General features: G+C 46.2%; 1 long non-coding RNA gene across 3 annotated transcripts; it reads right to left on the reverse strand.

Annotated features, from left to right (window-relative positions):
* Positions 1–6: 6 nt before the first annotated feature.
* LOC308189139 lies at positions 7–11,375 on the reverse strand. 3 transcript variants are annotated; one of them, XR_013946041.1, is made up of 4 exons: positions 11,085–11,375; positions 6,856–6,905; positions 6,258–6,391; positions 7–345 (listed from the first exon to the last, which is right to left on the reverse strand). It is a non-coding gene; the product is annotated as an uncharacterized lncRNA (long non-coding RNA). The 3 variants fall into 3 exon arrangements; XR_013946042.1 differs by lacking the exon at positions 7–345 and adding an exon at positions 2,906–3,194; XR_013946043.1 differs by lacking the exon at positions 7–345 and adding an exon at positions 3,535–4,996.
* Positions 11,376–24,235: the final 12,860 nt, after the last annotated feature.

Here is a 24,235-nt window from a genome sequence, read left to right on the forward strand (position 1 = left end):
GGAGGAGGGGTTTGGGCTGTCACCCTGTGGTGCTGGGCTCCATTCCCCCTTATTTGTGTCCTCCCTGCTCTCCTCGTCCCCACTGCTGCTGTGCCCAGCCAGAAGAAACAGAAAGAATCATTAACATGGCTTTGATCCAGACATACCTTCTAATTATCTGAGATGGGGCAAGGCTGTTCTGCTTTCTCAGCATAAATACTCTGAATGGTATCTGTCGTGTGGTCTAAGAGAGCTGCTTGCTCAGTCTTTCTGGGCTTCAAAGTCTTCTTCTGAACCAGAGCAGGTGCAAGATGATACAGAGAAAACTGATCCAGCAAGGGCCCGAGCCCAGCCCAGTGGCATCGTCTGCAGGGAAAAGCACAGCTTTCAGGTTGCCTTTGTTAACACTGCTGAGAAGTTCATTCATTTTAGGTGGTCCATTCAGTCCTGACCAGGCAGCACCAACCTCAGTACCTCCAAGATATGGATTTGGATTTGGATAGAAGTTTGCTATAAAAGCTGGAAGATCTCACAACTCCTAAACCATCTTCAGTGCCCTCGTTTGGATACGACATTCACTTTTAAGTAACATCATGTTCTGGTTTGGTTTGGAAAGCTTTGCAAGCCTCAGTGGTGAGAAGCGGATCCCGCTCACCAGCCTCGGGATGCCCAGCAGCTAGCGAAGGGGACTGAGGCAGTCCCATCAGCCTCGCCAGCTGTTAGCACAAGGCTCACACTGGCAGACATACCTCCTGCCAGCAGGGGTGTGGAAACAAGGTGGGAGAATGATCCCCAGAGCCATCTCCTCAGCTGCTCTGACTGCACAGGAGAAGCGGCTGCCACACCTCTGACTGCAGGGCTTGGTGGGATGACCCCCAGCCTGCTCACGTGGCGCACGCCTGGTCCCCCTCCGTCCACAAACACATGCAGCTGGGTCAGGGTCACTGCTCACAGATGGCACTGGACACTCTGCACACAGAAAATGCTGAAATACCTCCCCAGGTGCCAGCACAAACCCTGGGGTGGGGAGGAGCAAGGCTTTATGTGCCTGCAGTACTCTGATGGGATCGGAGCATCAAATAGGGTGGTGAGGATCAAGCCACGAAGGATCAGATTTGCAAGAATCCCCACGAGGAGCCAGCACCAGAAGGTGCTGAAAAAGCCTGTCACGGCCGAGCCCCCTTGTGTTTCAGCTGTTATGGCACTGTTGTGGGGTGCCTGGGGCTGCTGGGTCAGCGTGACTCCCGCTCCACAGCCCGGGGGACGGGGACCATGAGAAGGCTGTCTTCTGCCTGGACACATTTAACTTTTGACCTGTATCAGCTGTCAGATTAGAAGGAGTTTAGTCACATCAGTCTGAGCAGGAATTAAAGCCAAGCTCCAAGGGTGAAAGGGCAGAGCCTTAAAGGGATCACCTTAATTGACAGGGCCTCTTAATCCCCCTGTTCTTGTACATTAATCCAAATATCTCCAATTCTTCTTCTTAACCTGTTTTCATAAAAGTAAAGAGAATTATACTTAATACAACAAAGCTGAGCGTAGGAGGAAAATGTAACCTTAGCCCTCCAGAAGAAGGGGTTTAAGGCTGCTCTCAAAGCTGCTCTTTATCCTGGTCACTCCCCAGCCCTTCCCTGGCAGTTTGGGAGCTGGGAATGATCAGGCAGCTCCTCCCCAGCCGAGCCGTGGCAGTGACGCTGTGCAGGACGGGGCTGTTGTTTGATGTTCCATTTGCAGTTTACATTTATAATGGCAGCGCTCTGATAACCCGGGGACTTGAAACAGGCCCAAGCGAAGAGGGGCTTTGGAGCACACCACATCCATCACCGAGGAGCCCTGCTGGCGGGGCTCCGCCGCTCCGAGCATCCCTCTGTACAGTAGCACGCGGTGCGCAGGACCTGGAGGCTGTGCTGCACACCTCCACGGGGATGCCAAGGGCTGCCCGGAGCTGGAGGCGCCCTCTGCATCGGGGAATTGCCGGGATTGCTTTCCTAGTGCCGAACGCACAGAGCATGGCAGGCTCGTTTGCTGTCAGCCCAGCAGCTTTCCAGGCTAGCAGCTAAAAGCGGTTGGATTTCCAAAGATTTAGCACACCCAAGGAATGACAGGCAGCAGCCATTTACATCGGATCACTTTTTGGAAGCAAAGTACTGGTTACAAAATCAGTCCTCTCTGAAACATCTTTACGGTAAGCTGCCACAGAAGCTGACCTGCAGCACAGGAGATGTCACTGAGATCCCAAACACTAAATGTGGGCAGTACTAACGTGGCAAAGTTAATACCAAGCTGTAAATTAAGCTGTTAGCAGAGAAACTGAGCTGTTAAACTCTCAAGGACATGGACTGTGCCTTCATGTGCTTTGGTGGTGCAGCTAAGCACTGAGGCCAGGGTTTCTCAGCTCTACCGAAAGATAAAGAAGAGGTTCAACTCTTGGCCGACAGAGAGAAGAGAGAAATCCTGCACTTGGTTAGATCCACAGGAGAAATCTGAGATTAGCAGAGTTTCAGGCACTGGGGACAGTGCCCACAGTGCCAAGCTCAGGGCCCCTGCTGGCCCTGGGCAATTTCCCCCATGGTTTGTGCTGATCTGTTTCTCACTGACATACAGAGCTGGCCCAATATAAATGTACAAATATATATATATATATATATCCTTAATGCTGCCCTCCTGTCATCCTTGTGCACTGCACTTTGTAGCTGTGCTGGCTTCTTCTGGCTGTGAGAAACTTACCCTGCAAATCGAGCTCCTTTAAAAAATATATGTAAGGCATCTATTTTTCTGCTGGCATGGTGGTGAAAGCCACAGAAAACTGTGGAAAGAATGAAGTTTCCAGGGGCAAATTTATTTTGTCTTGTTCTCAGCCGGCTTAAAGTTCAACTCAGATGCTTCAGGAGCCAGATTTGTACAGAAGGGAAGCAGTCTAAGAAACAGTTGTGGATAAAATAAATCTAAAGGCTGTTAAAAAGAAAGAAGAAAAAAAAAAAAAAAAAAAAGCCCTTGAGTGGGCTGGAGGAAAACAAAGACAGATCCCATGATGAGGAGGAGTGAAGAAAAACTCCAATGGAAAAAAAAGAAGTGAAAGCCTTTTCTCATAGAGGTCAGTAGTATTACTCTGCTGGCTTCAGTGGGCCAGGATTTTATCCATGGTTTCTAATCATGGTGATGGGCTCTTCCTTCCAAAGTTGTTCTTCCATCTCATGATTCATAACATCTCCTGTCTGGACATGCAGTAGCACAGAACTCCCATTTAGTTAGGAAAATACGCTTTTAATGGAACGAATTGCTCTTGGAAAAAAACCCTAGTTTCAAATGACAGGAGGAGGAGGGGAAAGGTTCATGAACTCGAGCTAATTTTTGAACCCTGTGAACACACAAAAATCATTCAAAAGGTTCATAAAACCTCAAATTCCATCAGGTTGTCCCCAGGTTTAGGGTTATCAGTTCAGAAGCTCAGATTCCTCTTCAGATCCAGCCCTGGGCAGGCAACGGCACTGATACACTTTGTGGGGGGAAAAAAAAAAGGCCAGAAACGGAGCCCTGGAAAAGAAACTGTTCAGGCAGCAGAAGTAAGAGAAGGGAGAGTCAGTCCCTTTGAAGTAATCAGCTAAGAGAGGCGTTGGATAAGCGAGGGCCTTTTGTAATCAGATGTCTGAGAGGACTGTCAAAGAAATCTCCCAACACTTGCCTTGCCGCTGATGGTATCTCAGCACAGATAAAATAAAAGCAGCAGTAAAAGGGAAGTCCAAGCCATTATCTGCCCACACCTGGACTGTGAAGGGCACTGAGCAGAGACAGAGCCCAGGCGTGTCCGCTGCTGCTCGGAGATTTCAGGGTGAAAAAGCTGTATCCCACCAGGTTTGGGGATGTCACCCATGACCCTTGGGAGCACGGTCCAGCTCAGACCGCAGCATCCACTCCTGACCATGCACGGGGGTTTTGTATGTACAGAAAATTATTTGCATTTGTGGTATTCACAGCTTGACAACCAGTTTCCCATGAATATTGGGCTGGAATGGTGTTTCCTTTCCAGGATAATGGGGAAATGCCATTAAAGTTTTTTGAGAAGGGTTTGCAGACTTTCACCAGACTGCTCATTACATCTCTCCCCGGCCTCCAGTGTTTATAGAATTAGCTTCACAAGCTGCAGAACCAACTGAAATTTCATTTTTAGTATTGCCTTTCCTTGTAATTCCTGGAGCTGAACAGAGTTGAGGTTATGTAGCAGATTTTACTCTGAAGAGAGATTTCTAGGCTCTGTGTACCCCCTGCAATTTAAATCAGCTTGCAAGAACATGTTCCCTTGAATCGTCTACTGGCAAAGATTAATCAAAATTGGCCAGCAGGCTTGAAGGGGCAGACAGGTACACAAAAAAAAATAAACAAACACCACCATCATATTTACTCTTTTTTTCTTCGAAGGCTGAGCTAGGAAGACCAGTAACCTAATGAGATACCTGAGGTAATACCACGTAACTTAGGCAACCCATCGCAGGCCCTGTTCTGCAAGGAGCAAATTGTTGGTGGGTGCTCCACTAGCACGAAGAACCTGTCTGCACACGGAGTAACCTCAGCTGTGCCCACAGTCACAGAACAGATGCATGCTTTGAAATGACTGATGGAAGTTTTGGCCACAAATCCATGGCTGTTGTGACATAACAGCACAGAGTGCCCAGTGGGGGTCAAAACAAGGAGCCTCTGTATTAGGAACTACGTAAATTATATTTATTTATTTTATTTTATTTTATTTTATTTTATTTTATTTTATTTTATTTTATTTTATTTTATTTTATTTTATTTTATTTTATTTTATTTTATTTTATTTTATTTTATTTTATTTTATTTTATTTTAATTTTCTCTGAGCAGTGGAGAGGCTCTAATTCTGCTATCTTGGAAGTCCTCTGAAAACAGGGGAAGGTCTGCTTGATGCTGGGATTTAGGACTGTGCTCGCGTTGCCAAGTACAGCTTTCAGGGATTTCTCTATTTGGTCTTTGTGCTTAGTGACATTTCATGCTGATGTCCTACAACCATGAGCAGATCCATCTATGAGAACTTTGCTGAGTTTTTATTACTTCCTAACCTTATTTACTCCAAGAGAACAACCATAGTGTGAATTCTAGCCACCATGCAGAGACCAAAACAGTCAATAGGATTACAGTGAGAAGAGACTTTGGACTCTACACTCTGTTTAATATGACTCAAATGTCACGTGTGTGTGTGTGTGTGAAATTCCATGCATATTAACTATCTTCTCATACTTATTAAACTACAGTAACAATGTCTCTGCTTTCCACCCTTCCTATTAGTGGTATAAATAGTCCAAAGGTCTCTTGTCAACACAGCTCCCAGACTTCTAGCTCTTTGAGGGGGCAAACCTACTTTGTTTTATTACTTGTATGGCATTCCTCAAAGAAGGGGGCTTTGACCTTCTTAAATTCCTCCTGGAGATTAAATGCCAAAACCAGCAGTCCACAAGGGAATTAATAGGCAGCTTCAATACACACAGCAGGACCTTTGGAGGGGGTCAAGTTATTAACACACTGGGAAATGTAGATTGTATCTTCTGATGCAGGATATATCTTGCATTCTAGATCAGATAATGACAATGAGGCCTAGAAAGTTGCATTTCTGAGATGAGTTCTGCAGCTCTCAGCAGATCTTCCAATTATTCATATTTTACTGAGAACATAAACTTTGCTGATGCTAGAAATCTTCACATAAACAGGAATGCATAACAAACTTATTTTTGAGGAGAAATTGTGCCTTTTTTTTCCTAGCAATAGGCACCATGTGGCTTTATTTTTCATTACACAAGGAATCTTACCTGGGGGCTAAATACTTATTTAACCTCCTACACCAGACAGTCCTACAAAAAATACTTGGCTAATATTTACTTATTAAAGAAAATTAATGTCAGGCATTGAAAGCCTTTTAAATTTCTTTCCTTTTTTTTTTTTTTTCTTTTCACATTTGGATAATCAAAGTTTGCTTGCTTGAATTTAAACGAGAAAATATTTGAACCTGACTATATGTAAATGGTCATCGAAAACTCACTTCAGGTTTCTTGCAGTTTATATTTGCACTGGAAACATGATTAAAAATGCTCATTTAAGGACGTGATAGAATTGACAGAAGGTTTTAGGTTGAATCACCATATAAAGGTGATTGATTCACCACTATATAACTTTGATAAATGAAAAAAAAAAAAAGAAAGAAAGAAATATGACAATGTAACGCTCCTCCCTTGTTTTTGAACTGGTATGCGTCAGCCTGAGATTTTACCTTTGAAATTCTGAAGAATGGGGTAGCATCTTATGAAATGTCTTCTCTTTTTCTCTCTTCCATTTGCTTTATGTGGCTGGACACAGCTAAGCAACACATTGTTGAGATGAAAGCCCTACAGTAAATTAAAATCGCTGAAAAAAAAATGAATAAGTTGGAATATATTACTTGTTATGAAATATTTCTTTGGCATCAATTACAATAAACAAACCAGCATCCATTCCAAAACAGCTGTAAACAAATCTTTACTACTCCCTTATTGCCAAAAATCTCACACCGCTCAAATTGACATGGAAAAAAGCATTAATGTTAGTGAGGAATGAATTTCAGGAAGGCTGGGTTTGGTCTGGATAAGCATATCTGACATATGCAAGCCTTCTGGGAGCCTATAAAAACAAGCTTTCTTGGGAGATTTCCTGCAATTCTGGTTAGGTTGGAAATGTCATGACAGCTGGCTTCACCGCAGTGCTTGGGCACTCCAGGTTCTGTTCCTGGCCAGAAATTGGGGAACAAAGATGCCTGGAAAGGGAAGAAACCACATAACAATACTTAGATCTTCTAGGGCAATTCCCAGCCAACAAGCGCAGTGTGTACTTACATGCACTCTGAGCTGCACAACAGCTTTGTGGAAGATCTTCTCTCCTTGCTCTGTACAGAAAGAAACCGAGGAATAAACATTTGACACTCCTACCCCCCTTTTCTGCACACCCTCTTTTCAAGCTGGCTTTAGGGTGTATAAATATGCAGCCCAATCCCTACTGCGGCCCAATCCCTATCCTGCCTTGGGGCGCAGGAAAACTGCAAAGGTAAAGGCTGTCAGAAATCCATTGTACATGCCCACATGCAAGTGCAAAATTTAGCACCTCTTCCACCTTCTGTCCTTTTCCTGTGAAGTAATTTGGTTTACAAAATACCCCAAATAAATTTTAAAATCTTGCCATAGGGAAGCCAAGTGTGGAAGGCAGAGGATCCGTTGTGAGGTGTGAATCCTAACTTCTGCAGAACTTGTAGCGATGGCAAAATAGATTTGATGTTTCTCATCTTAGGACATGTTACCATTTGTGCACCAGTCTTATCTTCTCAGACAAACCAAAAAGCATAATGAAACTGAGAGTCCCCTTGCCAAGAGAAGCTCTGTGTGCTGAAAGGCTGCAAGGGGTTAAAAAGGCAAATTTAGAGAAGAAAAATCTAGCAATGGCTACTAAAAATAATAATAAAATTTTATTTTAAAAATAAAAATAATAAAAACACCATATCATACTCAGAGGTGCCTATGCTATGAATTAGTGAATGCCAGGGGAGCACTCAGAGCCTGTGTCGGTGCTTGCTGGGTCCGTACCTACCCTCTTCTCTGGGTGTCCACATATGTGCTGCAGGAGCACAGGGTACGGGGGGAGTACAAGCAGGAGGTCTCACTGCCGAAGATGGGCTGCTGCCCTGAACCCATGCAGAACAAAGGCCCCTTTTCTGCCCATCCTGCATGAGGATTAGATTTGCCCGTATCTTTGTTCTGATTTTTCCTGATTTGAACAGAGAAGGCAACATTGTTGGATGAAAGCCTTCCTTCCTCTAGTAAGACTGCCAGGTTTGCTCCAAGTGGCATAGTGTCTCATTACTGAGCTTCCCCAGACAAACCCATAGTCTTTCCAAAAGATATCCCATGTGAGGCCCCGAGCTGATACCTCCCTGGGTTGTTAGCCTCACTAGCCTATATTCCAGCTATGAGCTATTGGCTGGGTTGTAATGAAAGGCTCCTGGAAATACCTTGCTCCTTTTTGGTAGCCTTGAAGAGCACTCCCCACCCTCTGTTGTGACAGAAAATGGAGCTCATTTTGCTGTCTTCTTCTGCTTTCAGAGATGATTCAGAAGCAAAAGATTATTCTTCCAAGGAAGACATTCATGGAAATGCAGCTCCCTCGAAGATACAGGGGATAATGAAAGTTGGTGGGAGGGCAAGGTCTCCTTCTGTGGTCTTGCTGGGATACTTTTGTATTTCCTCATGCTTCCTCAGATCACCATTTGCAACCCCAGTGTAACCCCACTGGCATTCCTATTGAAAGAAACTTTAATTTCCTCCAGGAGGCTTTTACATTTCTGAATGGGCAGTGCTTTTGGCTTCCAGCCTAATTTCTCGTCATTCCCTACTCCTCTATCCACATCCTGGGAAAGAAAGGTGTCACCAACCTGGGACAGCAGGGGCAGGACGGAGCAGCCTGAAGGTGGAAAAGCAAGTCAGTCTACACAAAGCTCAGATGCCAGATCTGTTGTTCTTCTAATAAGGAACCAGGCTGGGTTTATGAACACAACGGCCTTTGATATTGCTACTCAGCAAATGGTCCCTTAGAGGTAATAGATGGTTTCATGGGCTCAACCCTTTGCTGGGGGGGTGGCAGCTGATGCTGTGCAAGCTGTTCTCCATCCAGGGCTCAGTTCTGCTCTCCTGAGGGCAGCTTGGAGAGCACTGTATCTCTTCTACTCATCTGGAGAGATGGGAGAGGTCTGCCTCCCTCCTGGGGTCTTGTGAAGCTGCATTGATGTTTGCATGCTTCTTTGAACATAACTTTTTTTGACCAGCTAATATCTGCTAACTTGTTCCATCCTGTTGGACTGAGCCTCATGCAGGTGGCTTTAACCTGACATTAAGATCATGCCAGGAGGAGCAGCCTTTCCTTCAGCCCATCGGCTCTGCCATTTGTAGGCATATCTCTGACAAGTTGCTTGGCTTGGGGTTTTGGTGGGACTTGGCTATTACACAGCCAGCAAGGAGCTCCAATACTGTCTCTTCCATACACAGCTGCATGTGAAACCTGCTTGGGGCTGTCAGATGAGGTCTCCCATGGATGCACACCCTTTCAAGAGACCTGCCCTCCCCCAGGTCTTCCCCTGTCCTGCATCTCATGTACTTCTGACATCCTAACTCCCTGATATCATCTCCCAAGGCTCTGCCCTGAGACAGGTTGGTGTCCCCTCCTGTTCCCTTCTGGCCAACAAAGAAGGTGGCAACGTTAAAGGTGTGCTTGGCACCACCAATAAGGAGGCTACAGATCCCACAAGGGAGACCAGAGCATTGTAACTGGAAGAAGACATAAATCCTTGGCAGGGTCTTTAATCCTCTTACTGCACTGTCAGTTATGATTTATCTTCCAGTTTAATTTTACTACTGTTGCATCTTCAGCTCTCCTAGCCTGTGCAACAACTGAGCCACATCCTTGGGGGCAGTGGTGAGTGTGTGTTTCAAGCTGTGTAACATGAGACAAATTCAAAGTGCCTCCTCGGGACATTGTCGCTGCAAACAGGCACTTTGTTCATCTCTGTGGTGGAGCCATCAGGCCCTCGAAGTCCACATCACAACCCCTACCCGAAACCAGTCCTGTTTCAGCAGCACCCCCCGTCCCCACGCCAGCACATAATGTTTCTATTGTGCCAACGCTGTTTTTCTGGGGAAGCGGCAGGGATTTAAATATCATAAAGGCAGAAGTTGGGCTTTGATATACTGTCAGCAAAAGCTGAATACTGTAATTTTGAGCAATTTTCTCCAAACTCCCCTTCCCACCCTCCCCTTCCTCTCTGGGGCCTCCTCCCTGGTGCTTTTTCCCTGACAAGCCGCCCCGTCGCTTCTTTCGCATGATCCTCACACGGCAAATTAATGTGCTGCTGCTGATGAGAGACAGTGGGTTACTGTGAGCCCAGGCTCTCTCGTCTCCTCGCGCTATTACACCCTGGCAACTTCAAAGGTCCAGTCATCCTGTTTCCATCTCCCCGTGGGTCCGCAGGGCCTGACTCAATGGCACAGTTCAAAAGTGCAGGCCGGCCGGGATGGCGGCAGCCCCGGCCCACGGCGCTGCAGCTCTCACGCAGCCCCGGCCAGCGCTTCTTCCCCTTCTCCCCCCGAGATTAATTGCCACACGGGGGGAAAGGGAGGGGGATAATCCTCCTTTTCTCGCTTCGCTCCCTTTAATTTCCAGCTGAGGCAGCCTTTTGTAGAAAGAGCCCTTTTCCTTCTCTTTTTTTTCAGCCGAGTATTTAATCTTCTGCGATCTGCCCCTCTGCGCCGCCTTGCAGTTCCCCGGGCGGCAACCATGCTGTTTGTTTTAGCTGGTAACCAGATACTGTTTTGAAAAGTAATTCTGATTACTCTGTGAATTTAGGCTTCTTTTTGTACGTGCGCTTTCCTCAGTGGTGAGAGATCTTGGTGATTTCTCCCTCAGCAACAATGATTTTTGTGTGGGCGTGAGGGAGAGGTGTGTGGGGAGGGGGCTGAAGGCCTGCCTGTCCCCTGCCTGCCCTCAAAAACAGGGAGCACTGGTGGAAAATGGGGCTGCATTTTAACCATCTGTGGGCCTTTGCACCCATGGTGGGATGAGGACAGCAAGCCATGGAGAGCCAGGGCTGTGTGGTGGCCTCCAAGGCTGCAGGCCAACACCTTGGGCAAGGTGGTGGGACCTTTCTGAAGGCCAGCCATGTGCCCCCGAACCCCAGCCCTGCCGGGCCGTGAGGGAAAGGCAGCTCCCAGCCTGTCCATTGTCTCTCTGCCCAAACAGCAGTGGGAATAAGCTTAGAGGGGCCATATATTCTCCACTCATCCCCTGCCTGAACCCTTCATAATGAGGAGCAGTAAATATTCCTCTTCTGCTCACTGGCGGAGGTCCCAGGAGGGCTGCTGGCTGCTGTGGCGGTCCTCGCTGTTGGGACAGGGAACAGCCACCCTTCAGGAGCACCAGTGCATGCTCAGAGAGGCTTCTCCAGAAAGCAGAAGACATCCCTCCCCACAGCTACACAGACCTCTGCTACCACACAGCACGGAGCAGTGTCCCAAGCCGTACTCACCCCAGGGGTTGTATTGCAGCAAGTCTGGCGCTCTTGTTCCCTTGGTGCTGCGCTTTATTTTGCTTAGGCAGTGGCTGCTGGAACAACTCGAGTGCTGGCCTCGGTCCGAGGACTACAGTAGCTCTTCCTCCCTGGAGAAAGCAAGACAGCCTAAGAATAAGGAGCAGCTTGGAGATGAGAGGTTTGTGTTACACCCCACGGGATTTAAATTGGGTTGTGGATTTTACTCCCCTAAGCTGCCCCTCAGCTGCCCCCTCAGGCACCCCAGACATCCACATCTTCTGCCTCACATGAAGCCTATGGAGAGCAAAGATAAAATAATAGAGAGAAGACAGATGTTCCCGCAACTGGAGTGCTTTTCCATGGAAACCTAGGCTCACGTCCTTGCATTGTTACACAATAGATAGCCTTGGGTACATCTAACATTGTTACTTTTCATTTCTTCATCTACAGAGCAGAAGGACACTCCAGTTGATGTAGTGTATCTAATTTTGCTCAGATTTATGTCTAAGATTAGCAGAATTTCCAGTATCATAGGTTTATCAAGGGAGAACCTCAGTGTGTGCCAAAGCTAGAGCCGTTCCAGAAAAGAACAAGACCTTTCACTAAGTACCTTTCTGAATATATTTTCATCTCAGTCAGGTGCTACAAGGTTTAGCACACTCCTATGGGGTTTTGTAGCCTGTTACTGGAGGATCTGTAAAAATGTAAGGGTTTGCCAATGTTACAATTGAATTAAAATAGGTCTGAAGTTCCCAAACATGCCACTCCCATTACCTCAACATAATTTAACTATGTTAAAGAAACAAGGAGAATGACAAGCCCATGCAACATAGTAGGGTATGAGTTGCTGGTATTAAGGCACTGAATTTCATCCTGACTACTTCAATTTGAGTCAGTATTTTATGACCAAGTTCTCAGATCTCAGTGGCTAAAAATCTTGCTTCGGGCATCCCCGTTGTGTTATTTTCCACATAATGACATCGTTGCGTGTAATGAGATGTTAGCAGCTCATTCACTGCTTACATCTGTCTTGGAGGAGAAAATTGCAGTTTCGTGACTTATACGCTGATTACTGTAAATATAAGTTAGTCATGGCAAATTTTGAGAAGTTCAAACTTTGGAAATTATGGCAAGAATGATGAAGACATAAAGGTATGTTTCAAAGGAACCACCTATTTTTTGAGAATTTGGCTTCTGCTTGTAATTCATTTCATGTTAGATGTATCTCTCTCGCAAACCTGTATGTGCATTTTGAAGGACATGGCATGGTGAACAGGGGACTGATTAAGCCAGCAGGAATTCCGTGAGGTTCAAACCTTAACTACAACCCTCGTATGGTTAATTTGTGAGAAAAGAACAGTAGAATCAGATGTAGTTTGTAGGACAAAAAATAAGCAAAATCTACAAGCTGTTTGTTGCTTTAGGTAGAGTGGCAGTGTTGGATTCAAGTCACCCAGGAAGCCTCTGTTTCCGTGCACTCTTCTTGCAGTGGCTGGGATCACTGATGATACAGACATTTTTCCTGATACAGTCATCCTGGGGTTCGGTATAGGATTAAGCCACTCTCATGCAGGCATTAAATTTAAAGTGTGCATCTGAACACCAGGTATCTCAACTCTCTTTATAGTCGACAGACTCCCAATCAATGTGTCCAACAGAGTTTGATTCAATTGTCTAAATAAGACTAGCTAGTGCCAAAGGAGATGCTCTAGGATATTGGGGAGGTATCTGACTGGGATGTATCATGATGGACATCTGAGATGGAGATTTGGAGATCTGCATGCTTCCAGAGATACAGTTGGAGGCCACATGGAAAAACTCCTGTTACCTATAATGGGTCTAGGTGTCGGTGTTCAAATACTAAATTGAGTTCAGGGAGCTCTGTGTATTTTTCAGTTCAGTAGGCAAGAAGTATCTACTTTAAGGTGAGCTGAATCCCACCGTGAATGCTTAATTCTGCCTAAAAATACACCACAGTCTTCATGAGAAAGTCTAAGCCTGATGCCAGCAGCTGCACTGATTATTTCCTACTCCCTGAACTCCCTTCTCTTGAGACCAGGTGCCCTAGGCTGTGCCCCCTTACAACAGCCTAGATCCTAGAACCAAAAAAGTGGTTCTGGAAAGTCCTTTTCTATTGATTTTATACGGGAAATAAAGTGAAACATTTCATACCTAGCTTGCTCAGAATAAGACTTTTCATCTTGATGAGCCTGCAATGGGATGTGTGCTTTGAGTCTGCTTTACACCAATGTAGATGAGGCCCCTTCCTGGAAGCTCTTTTCCAAGGCTCCTCTGAGGGGACACTGGTGCATTCTGGCAGCCATTTGGTCATGGCTCACAGGGGGACATGTGCCCTGGCAAGGAGCCTGGCCCTCAGACAGGAGCTGGGGACGTGAAGAACCTGAATGGATGGTCCCAGCAGCAGCAGCAAGGACTTAAGGGGACACATCTATACACAGATTTTCAGCGAAGAATGTCAAAATATTTTGTATTGCAATGTCAAAAAAGATATATATATATATGTATATTTATATGTATTTTACACAGACATTTAACAGAACATTATATTTCTTGAGAAACTTTGGCTATTCAAATTCATGTATTTGGCTTTTCATTTCTGATGAAAGCAAAAGGGCAATGACCACGATTTCTCAGGGTCAGAAAGTCTGATCTTCTGCTGCCTGAGTAGTATCTAGAAGCAAGTGAATAGGGAAAAGTTTTTGCTCTCGTGTTTTCCTGTCTCTTATGTTACAGCTCTTCTTGTAGCCCCGTGTCGGTGAGTACAAAGTACCTCCTGGCCATGACATCATGCCACAGAAAACAGACTAATGAGGCAAAGGAAGCAAGGCTCACTTTTCTGCAGGGAGGCTGGCTCCGATCACCTGGTTGTAGTTAAGACAGATCACACGGAGCTGTTCTGCTTTGTAAGAGCTGAATTTCATTCTGTTACTGCATGTTTATCTGATATCTTGTAAAAACTGTCCATTTCTCCTGCCTTTAGATCTTTTGCTTTTCTGAAATACTAAATATCCAACTGTGACCCTTCAGCAAAACCAGTTCACTTCATCAAATGAATACTGTGACTTTGATTATGTAGGAGCTTTCATTAAAGGGGTCCAAAGTAAAGCAGACAAGGAAATGTCTTTGTGATTTGCAGCAATGCATTGAGAAACAAAAGGAAATGGATGGCAGAGATAAGGAAAATAAAATAGCCACAATTTTTTAATAAGGGGAATGGAATTTCCCCTGAGGGTCTGTGTTATAATGCTCTTTGGTAAAACACAAGCAAAACTCATAGTAGTGGAACTTAAATACAAAATATTGCCAACTTTAAACAGCACAACGAAATTGCTAAAAGTCAGAAAATGCTGACACAAAGGCATCACCAGCACATTTTAAGCTCTAGATAATAGTGCTTCCAACAAACAATTAGCCATGATGCATTTCACCAATAAAACTGGAACTGCCATGAGGACTCTTGCTATGACATATGCTGCAACAGCATCACATTTTGGACTTTGCTTTCTTTGTTATTTTAAGTGTGGAGTTCAATTATGGTACAAACATTCTGATTCTTTTCCTGTTTGCCTACGCTATAGTTTTGCAGTTCTAAAGAGCGAAATCATCTGTGGGTGAATGGGACTGGTTTTATGTTCCTTGGGACCATTATTGGCTAGTGCAAGGGCAGAGTGTTTACAAAGGGGTCTGATTAACTTTCAATACCAGTACAGACTATCCAGATCGGTGCAGAAAATTAGACAGTCTTGCTGACAACCTCACACATAAAATCTTTTTTTTTTCTTTCACATGGATTTTCTTATAGTCTAATGTTAAGCAACAAAGGGAGTAAGACTGAGACTTGGGTTTTAGAGTATTTTGTTGATTTGGATTTTTTTAAAGGAGAAATGTGTTTAATTGTTATTCCTTTTACCAACTCCTTCATGAAAGTGATCCAAATAGCCACTGTAGGGCTTCTGTCTTATGTAAAATCCATTAAAACTATCCAGCAGGGTTGCCTACAAGTTTAATTTCTTTTTTTTTTTTTTTTTTAATAAAACTTCAAGCAGATCCCAGACCATGGTAGAACTCATATAGTTATATTTTAATTCCTTCAGCCATGCAAAGTACAAGACCCCGAAAAGGATTATCTTACTGCTAACCCTTCAACATCATCTATTTTCTCACAGCATTGCCAAAATAACTGATTATCCTTTTAACAATTACAAAAGTATTTTAGCACTCCCCCACAATTCAAAAGAGGCTGAAGGGATTTTGTTCAAAGTTTCCGTGAAGATTACTCCTCTAGCAGAGACCAACACGGATGAGATCAGCCCAGAACTGTTAAAAAAAAAAAAAAAAGATCAGCGAGTGGAAAGAAGGATTTCAGGACAGAAAGTGTCCTGCAACCTTGAGGGAGAAATGAATCTGGCATAAATGTGAAGTAATTTCCCTGAGATAGTCTGCAGCAGCCGCGGTTGCACTGGCCCAGAAGATCTCAGCTGGAGGGAGCCAGGACGTGGTCCAGCCGAGCAGGAACCAGCACCTGCGGCAGGAGAACGGGGCAGGTGCCAAGCAGACGGGGACAACACACAGGAACAGCAGCCCCTGCCTACTGCTGCTCCAGGAGGGGCATAAGCAAACACGCAGGGTGTCTCAGAAGCTGTTAAAGGATTCACAGACATCAGGCCAGAAGAGTCCTCTGGATCATCTTTTCTCACCGAGGGCCAAATGTGATTTTCAAATACTATCCTTTGAGAGCCACATGGTGGCACACCCCTCGGCATTCGTAGTCTAAATTTTCAACAAGGCACTGATACCCAGAAAAAAAAAAAAGAAAAAAAAAAGATCAGGTTCAATTTCAAGGCTCTTGTAGTAAAAACACACTCAACCCATTATCTAATAACCTTGGAAATTCAATTACAATGTCTGAGATCTGAAGCATGAAGGATACTTCCCCTCGCCATGCAAGTTAGACAAAAATGCTGAACCTTGGGGCTGTTAAGACTCCCCCCCTTCAAGCTGTTAAAGGTCTGGGATGGCCTCTGCCCTGCTCCCCAGAGGAGACCTTGGGACCCCATTAACGTTAGCACAATTGTCTGGCTCTCCCTCTCCATATGGATGTCGGGTAGAGGGGATACGGAGAGCAGCAAGGGGCGACGTGACGGGCTGGTCCCTGTGGGGTGGCACTAGACCCTGCCCTATGGAGGCAGGACATGGGGCAGGTATTGGGGCTGCAGCAACCAGCTGTGGAGCAGCACTGGTGGCAGCAAGCTGTCTCATCCAGAGAGGGATGGCAAGCCACTCTGGAGCAGGGTAAAACCTGAGCCTGGTCCAGCCAGAGGGTGAGCAAGTTGCCCTTGCTGATACCCAACTGTAGGATTTCCCCCCTGGCAGAGCCCTGGGAGGTGCCTTCCACCATCGCAGACCCAGAAAGGCATCTGGTCTCTGTCAGGAGACATCAAGCGCCAGAGAAGCCACCATTTTTCCTGCTTTTTAATTCTGGTCGTTAATCTCCTTTCACTGATTAAAAGTTCATAACTCGTTTCTCAGTTGAAGTTGCCTGGAGTTAAGTCCCAGCCATCGGTTCTTGTTATGCTTTTCTCCCCTAGATTAAAGAGCTCTGCCGTGCCCAGGATTTCTGCCCGTGGAGGTACTTATGCTTTGTAATCACATCATTCCTTGATCTTTTTGATCCGGCCACCAGACTGAGCTCCTCAGTCCCAGAGATATCTCTTGGAGATAGCGGTGATGATCTGCTACTGATTTTATACCGCGCTGACTCCACGCTTAGCTGAGAGCACAGGGCCAGATCCTCCTGCTTAACATCACTCACACAGGAGCACAGGCCAGGGATATGGGTAAGGATTTGGGGATTAAACTGTTAGAAAGGATTAAACAGATTCCCCAGTCTCTGCGATATTTTTTTTTCTTTCTGTGAAGGTGGCCAAACTACAAAACTTTGTAACTTTTCAATATTTTCCATCCTCGTGAGTTACACAAGTGCTTCGTTCCTTAGAAGCTGCTGCTTTACTCACACTACATCTTATGCAAACACAGCAATATTTACTGTATTATCCTGGTTTAGATTAAATTACGCTGAAATTGCCAGCCTCTCCCTCAGGATCTGTGTAAAAACAATTGTGTTTCTTTATGTAAGCTCTGGGATCAGTAGCTCAAACAGCAGGACACCAGCCAGGCAGCGGGCAGGGAGCACGGCCTGGGCAGGAACCGTCCTGCGGCTGAGAGCACGTACCTGCCACCCATCCTGCACTTGCAGGGGACCGGTGACACTGGGTTTCAGGACTCTGTGTGCATATTGTGTGCAAAAGAGGGACTCAGGAAGCCCAGGAGCAGCTTTGGAGGAGATGCAGGCCAGCAGTCAGTGTGCCAGACCACACAGAGTGGCAGTGACAGGAGGAGCCCTTTGAGATGGCACCAGAGGAAATTTCCTTCTGAATTGGGAGCAAATAATTGTCCCTGCTTGCGTAAGTCATCCTGTGCCCGGTACACGCTGTGTAGTTCTGTAAAGAAAGGGGGGTCCGTTGAGGAAATAGCTAATTTCATCTTCAGTTTCTTCTCCGAATAGCTGTCATCTATAGGATCCAAGGATCTGGCCACGTACTCAGGTTGGAAGAAGGCAGTGGTATTTGGCCAGTAGCAAAGTAAACAGAGAAAGTGGATTTGCAGAGGTACCTTTGGCGTGGATTCAGTGGTGCTCCGGGGTGTCTCCTACATTCAGACTGCATCCTGATCTGGCACCCTGGGCCTTGTTCATATGAGTTTATGGAACCGGAGATTGCAGAGCTGACCTCATGAACCTCATACTAAACAGTTACACGTCCCTGTAGTAGCTACACGGATAGCTCAGTCTCAGATAACTTTCCAGAAGATAAGAGCAAAGCTGTAGGGATGGCTGGCTGGACACAGAGCTGCATTTTGGGGTGGTCTGTGATGCTGGTCCCAACAGCCCCAGTCGCTTTGCTCCATCCCCATGCATGCACCTGGTTCACCCGACAGCTCTGGCTGCACACAACCTGGGGCTGTGAGCCATGTCCTGATGTCTCTGAAGCCACACGTTGGCCAAGTGACTGTCCCTGTTCTAGTAGTGGCTTCCTGACTGCTGGCTGATCCCCTGATATCGCGTTCTTCCCTTTGCAGCTGAAAATTGAGATTGCAATATCAATTAATTCATTTATTTTTCTTTTTTTTTTTTTTTTTCTTTAAGAATGAGTGAAGTAATTTTTTAAGGTAGGGTAGTGTGAAGACTATACACATTTTTACGTAGCACCAGCAACTTAAAAACACCGAAAAGCTCTACTTCTCTCTCCCTCACTCTCTTTTTCATTGTGAGTGGGGGGAAAAAAAAAAAAGTGTTAAAAACAAATCCCCTAATTTACTTGTAGGCTGAGAGTTCTGCCAAGTGAATATTTAAGTCCAAGTCTGAAAGATGGGGTGCATAATAGATGTGTTGAAATGCTCTAGAGAAATCTGGAGCTGTTTGATGACTTACTCTGCAAGGTCAATCCTGTTGCTGTTAAAATGAGTGGTAAAACTCCCTTTAAATTCATGGGGAAGCAGGATCAGGCCCTTTAATGAATTTGTTTCTATCTTGGAAGCAGTTTTCTCGTTCCTCTAAAATATGCCTATAGATGATCTCATGATCCCTGCTGTCCATGTGTGCTGGCAAGGTCCCCAAGTAGTTACGTGCTCAGATGTGACCGTGTGCCAGATTACCTGCAGTCCTCGTGTCACCAGGGGGCTGCAGGTTGGTGGATACTGGTTCTTCATAAAGATTACCAAATTTCCCCTGCAAGCACTACCTCCCAGTAATAAATGGAAAATTTGCTTTCACCAAGAAAACAAGGAAAATATACTCTGCCTTTCTTGGGATTTCAAGTGCATAAGGTTGAAAGCACGTTTCTTATTCTGTTTCCAAGTAAAAGCGAAGTTGGACACCTAGATTTTTGCCTTAAGTAGGAGGGAGACAGGCTATCAATCACGCCTCATGGAAGGCAGCTGCTCTGAGTGCTCAAGGTCCTGCAAAGAGTCACCCATGTATCTTGCCGAGGAAGATACCAGAGCTTTCGTGACATGTGGTTTGACAGAGCTGTGACTGATTACATCAAGAAGTGACCAGAGTTGCACTGTGTTTCTGCATCTGTTCCAGGACTCCTGCACTAACATTCGGATATTTGAGATAGCCGCCACCTCTGGAATACAAAGAGAAGGTGCAGCTAAGTCAGAAATTAAAATGTTGGCCTTAATTGCTGATACTGTGTAGCTTGCCCCAGATTCTCCTTAGAACAGGAATGATTAGGATATCTCAAATACCAAAGTATATTTCTGTCAGGCTCCAGCCCTTTGATTTGAATGAAAATTTTTGTTGAAGTGGTGAGCATCACGCATTCAAAGTGTCTGTCTGCCTCTGGCTTACATCTCTGTACCAAGGCTTGGATTTCAGAGCTTGGCAGTGCTAGAACTTAGAGTCACAGAATTATAGAATTGTTTAGGTTGGAAAAGACTTCTCTGAGCATCAAGTCCAACCGTTAACCTAGCACTGCCAACTCTACCACTAAACCATGTCCCTAAGCACCACTTCTACACGTCTTTTGAATACCTCTAGGGATTTTGATTCCGACCCCACTACTTACAACTAATAGGTTGGTCTGTTTCTTCCTCTTTTCTCCTTTTAAACACAAGAACAGCAACCACAAAATAATAAAAAATACTCCACTGTATTTCTGTACTTTCCCAAGTGTTCAAAGAAAACAACAGCCAGAGCTAATCCTCATCTGTGGTGACAGTGGCACAAGGGTTTCTCTTTAACCTTCTCTGTCCCAGTGCTGAATCCTCCTGGCTGCGAGTGGCAGGCATCCCCCCACCAGGCATCTTATTCCACCGCACCGTGGCCTTTCCCACAGGGACTGGGAAAAGCTCTACGCACAGCTAGGGACTGCTGGAGGAACCCAGCCACAAGACCAGCAGGTTACAGGGCTGTAACCAGCAGTGCTGGAGGGTGGGGTGCCTCGTGGGAGAGCTTGCTCACCCCTTCTTTCACCCCCGCAGCCATGAGCAACCATGGGTTTCAAAACATTTGAGAGGGAGCTGAAGCTGCATGTGCTTTAGGTTAAATTTGACTTCCTTCTTCTTTGTAGTGGCTTGAGGATGAGCTTCGTGCTTTTCTTACACTGCTCCACTTTGCAGCACAGATATGTGTGAGCACTGTGGGAGATGTGCAGCATTTTAAGCAAAGAAGTTTTACATTATAAGATTTTGGACTGTGTTTTGATGCATTGTTATCAGAAATATAAATAAGAGGTGCTGTCTGCCTGAAAGCTTGCACATTTGCATCCTTGTATGAGGCCTTCCATTTCTGCTTCCTTTGAAAACTCCAGAGAAATCAGCTGTGCCAAGGGTAGTGCTGTCTACCCTCACCTCCTGCCCCATTCCCTTTCCAGTTGCAGTTTCACCCAAGCACGCACTGAAATGCCTGGGGCAAATCTTTTGAGGCTGGATCCTAAATCATACGTGGAAATGTTAAGTTTGTTTGTTTGTTTGTTTTAAAGACCACTCTGTATTTGTAAAGTTATTTTATACTTTGTGGAATGCACTGAGCTTGTAAATACTGGCTGAGAAGTGCCCGGCGGCAAGGGGGGAGCTCCCCCTGCCCAGGAGAGGAGAGGCAGCCCCCGTCTGCCACAGCAGAGGGACTTTCTCACAGCTCACATCCTTCCTCCCACTCAGGCCTCTTCCCTCGCAATGCCAGCCCTCTCTGAAGACAGGAAAATCAAAGAGAGTCTTTAGGCACTTCACTGCTATCATCCACATCCAACACCAGCGATCTCTGTTTTCTGTAGGGTCCTTCCCCGTTGCCAGCCCTGGGAGAGGACCCGCAGCCCCTGGCTGGGTGTCTCACATCTAGGATCACAGCCATCATTGTCCCCTCATGCCACCCAGGCTCTCTCTAAGCCCCGGCCAGGAACACCAAGGGCCTGCCACTTTCTGTCCCCATTTCCACTGGAACATCACACGGGTGTTGAGTGGGCGGCAGCAGAGTGCAACAGCAGCGCTCACTGCATGGGACCCTGCTGTGAATGCTACACGAATTGCTTACCTCACCTCTGCTCTGAAATGCTGCTGCTCTTGCGGTGAGCCAGGCATAGCAGCAGCCCACCACAGGAAGCAAAAAAAGGCTAATGAGCCTGGCTGAAATGGCGGGGGGGGGGGCTTGAAGGCAGAATCTTGTCCCTCAAATTGGAACGCACACAGGATCCAGTGGTTAACACCGCTATTTTTGCTCAAAATGCCTTGGGACTTCAGACAACCGCATATTTATATGATCGTTGGAATTGTCTTCTACCCCCACTCCTGTTTCCTCAGCCTGCTTGTTGCTCTGCCTCCACGGACATCCTGTGTTACAGCAGCCCAGAGTCCCATGGAGGGCTCAGAGCTGCGCTAGGCAAGGACCGTCATCCAGGTTCACCAGGATATTTCAGTGATTAACACGCTCAGGTGCTCTTGGAAGAATTGCTTCCGTGTTACGTGCTTCCAGCTTTAGCACCTGGCAATAAGAGATGGCAAAAAGTGGGGGAAGGAGATCTCTGAAGCACGTTGAAAGCAGCAGAGAGAAACCTTCAGGGACTAACCTGCTAGCTGATGGGCTGTTCACGGACCATTTGTTTTTCACCTGAGGTTCTTTTCTGAATAATTTTCCCCCTGCTCCTCTCTCCACAACCCCTCCTGTAAGATGCTCTGCAGGGAGTGAAGCTGCACAAAAAGATGGAAGGACGGGGAAGAAATGGGAGCAGATCCAACTATACTTAAAAGATTTCAGACCCTTCCCACCTGTTCTATGGGGGAAAAGTGTTGTTAAGAAGCTTTTCTGCCTATCTGGAAGAGGATTTTTTTGGTCTGAACAGGAACAGGAGCTCCAGCCCAAGCCTCCTAGATCTCCCATGGGGATTGTCCTTGGGTTTTCTCACATGGAAGGGTATCTCCTGTTCAGACACAGCAAAACCCTTTGGAGGTCTGCCTGGGTGCTTCCCACTGGCTGCAGACCCTCAGCCCAGGCCTGGATCTGCCCGGCACTTACAGAGTTTTGTGTGATTGCTTTCCCAAATATTTATTCCATGGCTAGGGGGGAAGGTGCTCTGCCCCATTCCTGCAGGGCTGCTGCCCCCACTGTGCTGGGGTCCCCAGGGGAAAGGTAAAAGCAAGACATCATCATGCAGCAAAGCACAGCTAGACATCCCGGGCTGCCTCTGGTGACCCCGGGCTGCTCCCGCTGCTGCTGAGGTGTGTGCCCATGCGTGCAGGCGTGCACGTAGGCAGCAGCGCTGCTGGACAGCCCGGGCCACAAACAGGTTTTATTGGTGCAGACATGGACAACACAGAGCTTTAGGCACCATCAAGCTGCAGATTTTTGTTTTAGTGTTGAAGGGTCAGGTATCGCGTGGGAACTGGACAGCTGACAAGTGGGAGCCACCAAGGGAAGGGTCGCATGCTTCAGCTGCTCAGACATCCCAGCCTCTTACCCCCGTGCGGGTCAGCCTCTGAGCAGAAGCCTCATTTCTGTTAGGAAGCCATGGCCAAACTCAGTAACCCTTACCCTAGGTTACACATCAGCCTTTTACACTGTTACCAGCACGTACAGTGACTCACATCCTACATGCCCAGGGAGTTTGCCCAAGGAAAGATTTCAAATCTGGTCTGTAACAAGCAGAACTAAAATCCTTTCCTCGGGGTTATTTCTCTCTCATCTTTCCTTTTCTCCTTCCTGCATACCCTCTTTTACCTGCAGCATTTTGAAGGCAGAGTCTTTCTAACACACAGGTCCCCTCGGCACAACCGTCCTACTGAGGCAGGAAAAGTTGAGGGGCTGCCTGGTAATAAAATACATAAATAAATGCATAAACAGCACATGTGTATCTAGAGAGACCAGCAAGGGGGCTCAGCACCAGGCCTAGGATGATCATCTCAGCAGGGTGTCCCTTGTTGATTGTTTGTCCTTCCTGAACCCCGCAGCTCTGTGCCCACAAACTATCACCCAGGGACGAAGCCCTACGATCCCCGCCTCATGCCAGGGGACCTGGGGACCTGGGGGCCCAGACAGAAAGCCCTGGTGGTGCTGCCAGCACAGCCAGGGAGCGCTGCAGCCACGGCTCTGCTTTTCATGGCTAGCCTTTTGGGGCCCATTATCTGCTTCATGTGAAAGTTCCTTCAAGCGCGCCTGCAGGCAGGAGTATTTTTTAATATTTCAAGTTCTATTTTTTAATATTTCAAGTATTGCAGGATATTTGTACAGACAGAGGAATATCACCTCCTCGCTGAGAATAATAGCAGAACTGTTTCTAATGCCTCCAAGCTGGGCAAGGGTGTGATCCCTTGAACAAAATTCAAGTAAAACTGTGTTCAGAATGATTTTCACTTCTTCAGGGAATTAAGCGGCAAACCAGGAATTATCAAGCCACGATTAAGTGGCAGACCAAGAATTATCACAGAAATCAAGCAACGAGCAGTGGCAAAGCAACAAATGACATATTTGTAACCTGTGAGGTGCTGTAAAGACAAGCAGTGACAGGGTCTTCCAGTTAAGGCAGTAAAAAGAAGTACGAGCATGCCCATTTCTCTCAGGTTTGAGGCAAGGACCCAAAATAGGTTTTTCATACACCCCAAAGGGGTCAGTGCTTGCTCCTGCTGTGTCGGTGGCTCCAGCTAGGTCAGTGAGCGCTAACTGTGCCCCAGGACCAGAGCTGATCCAGGACCTGGCTGTGGTGTTTGTTTGCCCTTGTCTTACCCTTCTGGCATCTCTTTGTTTTTGGCCATGTACACTAGCAGACCCAATGAAAAATAGAAACCACTCAGAAGACGAGCAGCGGAAGGACTCTCCCCCTTATGGGAGCATTTGTTTTAATTTAAACTATCTAAAGATAATAAATAACAGGGCTCCATAATGGCATAATTTTCTCATCTTCTTGGTTTTCAAAGTACTTTTTAACAAGCAAAATGAGGTTTCAAACATGCCTGTGATATCTTCTCTGGATTAAATATTAATCATGATGCCAAAGTAGTAAATACAGAAATCCTGCCTGGTTGTTCTGACATGCAAGTCCCTAATTGTGTGGGAAGCTGCTCGGGTGGGTTTCAGT

Source organism: Anser brachyrhynchus (genome assembly GCF_964034855.1).
Source record: "Anser brachyrhynchus genome assembly, chromosome: 2".
In the NCBI taxonomy this organism is placed as follows: domain Eukaryota; kingdom Metazoa; phylum Chordata; class Aves; order Anseriformes; family Anatidae; genus Anser; species Anser brachyrhynchus.